The sequence below is a fragment of the Dermacentor albipictus genome, chromosome 4, assembly GCF_038994185.2.
Source record: "Dermacentor albipictus isolate Rhodes 1998 colony chromosome 4, USDA_Dalb.pri_finalv2, whole genome shotgun sequence".
Lineage (NCBI taxonomy): Eukaryota > Metazoa > Arthropoda > Arachnida > Ixodida > Ixodidae > Dermacentor > Dermacentor albipictus.
The window spans coordinates 125,326,418-125,331,983 of record NC_091824.1 but is presented as its reverse complement, the minus strand read 5'-3'; positions in this window follow the sequence as shown (position 1 = coordinate 125,331,983).

Here is a 5,566-nt window from a genome sequence, read left to right as displayed (position 1 = left end):
GGACGTGGAAAATCCCGTAGAGCTTGAACCTTCCTGTCCAATGGCTTGATTCCTTCAGGTGTGACAAGGTGTCCAAGAAATTCAACGTTCTCAACACCAAAGACACATTTGGCTGTGTTGATAGTTAAGCCATGTTTCTGCAGTCGCGAAAACAGCAGCCGCAGATGGTCAGCGTGCTGCTCTGGTGAAGAACTTGCCACCAGCAGATCATCAAGATAGGCGATGACGAAGTGCAGACCACGTATGACTTCGTTGATGAAGCGTTGGAAAGTTTGGCCTGCATTACGTAACCCGAAAGGCATGCGGACATACTCGAATAGGCCAAAAGGTGTTGTGATGGCAGTCTTCGGTATGTCCGCTGGTTCCACAGGAATTTGATGATATGCTTTGACTAGGTCAATCTTGCTAAATATGGTTGTTCCAGCAAGAGTGGTAGCAAAGTCGTGAATGTGCGGGAGCGGGTACCGGTCGGGAGCGGTGCGGGCATTCAATGCACGATAGTCTCCACAAGGGCGCCAATCTCCTGGGTCACGCTTGGGCACCATGTGTAGGGCAGATGACCAGCTGCTTGACGATGGGCGGATTATGCCTAACTGCAGCATGTGATCAAATTCTCTGCGAGCTGTGGCGAGGCGGTCTCCAGCAAGACGTCGTGGCTTGCAGAACGCTGGAGGACCCGTGGTGACGATGTGGTGCGTCACAGTGTGCCGCACTGGAAGTTCCACATTGGTAGGTTTGGTAAGTTCAGGAAATTCACTGAGGATAGAGGCAAATTCTGATGATGGCGAATGCGGAGCTGGTTGGATAGAGGCGGACAGCGGTGCGAGGATACCCTGCACGGAGAGGCTGGTCGTACAGTCCACAAGTTGACGGGAGCGGAGATTCACGTTCAAACCGAAATGGGTAAGAAAGTCCGCACCTAGTATGGCGAAGCGCATGTCGGCGAGGATGAAAATCCACCGAAATATGCGACGCAGGCCCAGGTCAATGGTGAGGGAGCGTTGGCCATATGTTGCGATTGAGGATGTATTCACAGCTTGCAAAGGCGCAGTCCTCGGACAACGGTGTCGGTCCTGGCGAGAGGCAGGAATGACGCTTACCTCTGCACCAGTGTCCACAAGAAAGCGATGGCCTGCGATCCTGTCTGTGATGTAGAATAGGCGGCTTCCCGTAGCGGTTGAGTCACGCGCCGCCATTAGTGACTCGCTTCTATGTTTCCCGGCCAGCGACAAGGCTGTCGACATTTTGCAGCGCTGGCGCCGAACCTGGTGTGGTACCAGCAGAAGCCGTCAGAAGTGTGTCTTGGGCGGGAACGGGAACGCGAACGTGAGCCACCTTTCGCCAGTGGAGAGCGACGAGGCGTGTCCATCTGCATTGCTGCCATGGTGCCCATCAGCCTGTCAATTTTCTCCTCGAGGCGAGATTGCCGGGCCTCGAGGTCTGGTGTGACAGTGGTCGAGGACACCGCGGATCTTGCGCCGGAGTAGTCGTTCACACGGTCCGCGAGCTCTGCCAGTTTGTCAAGAGGCATATCATCCGCAGCTGCCAAAACCACGACAAGTGTCTGAGGCAAGCGTTGCAGAAACAGCTCGCGCAATAGTGGACTCTCGGAGTCTTGAGTACGGTCGCCGAGTAGCTGTCGCATCCGATGTAATAGCTGCGACGGTCGGCGATCGCCGAGTTCTTCCGCGTTGAGGAGTTGCTGCAAGCGGCTTCTCTCGGACACGGCTTTGCGTGTGAGCACTATGGCCTTGAAATGGTCGTAGGGCGTGGCCGGATGTGGGGCTCTCATGACGTCGTCGAACTCATCAGCTACCTCGGAGGAAAGTGCTGAGACGACATGCAGGTACATCACACGTTGCGATGTGATGCGCCGCAGATCAAAGAGGGCTTCTACTTGCGTGAACCACACGGCGGGATTCTTCGGCCAAAACGGCGGCAGCTGCAGCTGGGCATTGGAAATGGCGTCCATGGCAGCGGTGGGGGCAGGGATGTCGCCTGGCACTGTTGATTGGGGCTGAGGAGCCGGGGCGTCGTTGCTGACTACTGTAGTGTTCATTTCGTCGTCCATTGCGTGAGCTTGCTACGTCTGGGTCACCAAGCTATAGGGGCGCGAAATGCGTCCGCTATAGAAAGACGCGCGCAGAGAGAAGAGAACGAACTTAGAGAGCGACCGGCGAGCAGCCGAGCGGCGGTGAAACTGAAACTTTATTGTACGTGACTTCCACGCCGGGGAGGCCGGCGCCGCGAACATAAACATCCGCTCGTTGTAGAGACGCTCACGGCGGCGGCGGCGGAATCGGATCCACTACACCTTCCTTCTCTTTATCTTTAACTTCCTTTTCTATCCCCTCCTTCCTAAACAGCAGGCTAGTGTTCCTGTATATGCTCCCGCAGGGAGCAGAGTTGCGCATAGGTCCGCCGTCGTGATCCAGCTCTGCAGCGAAGCCACTCCTCGCGCGCGCAGGAGCCAAATTCCGCGCGGTGTTCCGCCTTTTTCTCTAGTGGTCGCGAGCTACAAGCGCCAGTTGTTCACAGGCGCTTAGCAAAGGGCACTTCTTAATACAGGCTATGCTCGAACGAGTCATTCGTGCAGTCGGAGGGGGTGGGCTTCCAACCAACCGAAACTTTGTATGTACCTATGTAAACAGGCATATACAAACACACACATGAACGTACAAATAGGGGGTAGGACCGCCTTCGATTCTCCAAAATAACATACTCCCGTGGCTCGAACAGCTCCAAAGTTCGCTCGCAAACGCGCAGTACTTTGCCACAAAAGGCGGTGCAATGATTTTCAGCATGCATATGAAGTTGTCTTATCATTCTCAGAAAGCAAGAAATGTTTTAAAGAGTGTTTAAAGCTTCACACACGTAAGGTGGACACTTAGCGCATTTTGGCTGCCAAAACCAGCCGACTAATGACCGTCGCCAAGAGAGCTATCGTGCCTGCAGTTATGTCAGTGAACGTTAACAGAGCGTCATTTATCACTAGCCATCGTTCACAACAGCTGCACGTTTTCGATACATGCGGTGCAGACACAGATTTAAGCGCATTTCAAATGTTCACATGCGCACATTTTAAGCAAAGCTTACTTTTAGGATTCATTCATACCGCAGAATAATCAGCTATATAGTAGCAGCAAATCTGCAAGTAGAAAAGGATTCAAGATGCAAGAGCTTATAGATCAAACTTATTTCATACAAGGGAATGCATGAACGGCTGCTGGCAGCAGGCCAAGTGTGCTGGTTCTTGGAACCTTGGGGGCAGAATTCAAAGAAACTGGAAAGGCAACAAGCTATTAAGAGTAACAACAGGTTATTTTTATTGCACTAAACACATCAAGATGACAAACTTGCAGAGTATTTATTCACACAGTGCAGACTGTAATCTGACAACACATTTTTTTCTTGATCTCTTGCCACACAGAGAAAAGCCAGTAGTTGAATACACTGTGTCAAATAAATGAAATCACTGAAGCAGGCTTTGGCCAAAAAGCCAGGTTACAAAGCTTTGTGACCTATCGCATCAGAGGCAAGGAAATTTTACGTCATTGAACAGTGCATTCACTCCACTCCCGCCAACAGGAAACAGCATTCACCAAAGCACAACGTAGATTTCTAGCGTGTTTAATTGAACGACAAGTTTTTGTTCCACTGGCTGACAAATGATGCTCACAAGCTAGCACACATACAATTGCGGCTTAGCTTCTATGGCAGCAATTAGTTAACAAAATAAATAAGCCTATGAACTTCAAGACAATAAATTGAATAGAATCAATTTTACTGTTCTCAAAACTTCCAACGGAGAAGCAATATATTACAATTATCACAGCTAGAGAGCTAAATATGCATATGCCAACTAAGCACCCGTTTTGTCCTTGTTCCCTTGTGTGCTTTCTGCAAAGATGTCCTAGCTCTTCAGAAATTGCGGTTGACGGGAGAGGTACATATTATTAATTTCAATTTTAAACTCTGAAGGGTGCATTCAAAGTCAAGAAGCCCAGACTTGTTAGCAACAACACTCTCACTATAGTGTTAGTGAGCCTCCAGCTAGTTTGCTTGGCTGAAGCATTTACTCTTATGGCTGAATTGCGTGCGGTTTGTGCAGTGTACATGTGGTGCGCTGCACCCCGTCATACTGGAATACAAGTGCCAGTACGATGTGTTTCGTATCACTTCACCAAGGTCCTTGACTTCACATCGTCGAATACCGTACCTAAAACCCGCAGCTGCTCCTCTCAACGCACGATCGACGGTCCGCTGATTGCAATGGCGATGGCACTGACGGAAACGACGAGTTCGCATGAGTCGGCGATGCGCCCGTAAAGTTGGCTTCGCCGCGGCGCGGATCATTTGACGTCATTTTTCGCGCTCGGCCAATAGCGGTGCGAGCGGCGCCGGAAAAGGTATGCGCAACTCTGCTCCCTGCGGGAGCATATACAGGAACACTACAGCAGGCAGGCTTTGCGCCCCCCTCGGTGGCCAGCCTGATCTTTCCTTATTTCCCTTTGTTTGTGTACGTGTCCTTTCATACCAATTATTATTATTATTATTATTATTATTATTATTATTATTATTATTATTATTATTATTATTATTAATTTATGTGTAGGAAAATTATCTCTGACAGATTGTAGGATGTTTCAACTAGCGGTTAAGGTGGCGCCACTGCGATGTTCACAACGCAATCCAAGGCCATCTGGGAATTCATTGCCAATTGAAGAACTTTTCCTCGTCTGAGTTCCTCACCCGAGCTTTATATTCACGTTTTATCAATGTGAAGTGCTGGTAGTTGCTCATGGCTTGTCATCATGGTAGCTAGAACTGTATTACACGCACTGTACTGTATGGTAAACCGAAGAAGAATAATGTTGCAAATATTGTAGAACTTTATCTAGCTGCTCCCATTCGTGTCTTCCATAGGCGAAAATTGTAGTCAGCATTGACCATTATTAATTATTAATAATGTAAGCCATAATTCTTAAGTATTAGTAATTATATTTCATTATATCCTGCCATGCTGCGATTTCACTCGTTAGTTCATGTGCAAATTGCGTGATATATGGGCACAAAGAGTTTACTTCCTCGTCTGTAGAGGTTCTCTTTCTTTCTTCCTTTCTTTCTTTCTTTCTTTCTTTCTTTCTTTCTCTTTATCAGAGGCACTAAGGCGAAAAATTTACTAAAGAAGACACTCCACAATCGCGGCAGGAATATACTACGTTGCTGGTACGCTGGGAAACCCGCCCCCAGTAATAATTATTACTTTGTGCTGCTAACTTCACATGTATAATAATAGCGCTTAATGTTGCCGAAGGCGCGCAGGTTCTGTGTGAAAGCAAAGCGCGCTAGAATGCAAAAATGCTTTTTAAAAATGCCGCCAATTTTATCAATGCGAAGAGGTATGAAAGGATGGGGATAATGAACTAAGTAGATATACCTTGTGCCATTACGTTGAAGTAGCAGTACACTAGCGCTAAAACGGCTTGTTCTGAAACTAAAGAATCACGCACTCTTTTTTATCTTCCTTTATTTACATCCTTCTTACGTTTTGGAGGGTTCTGTC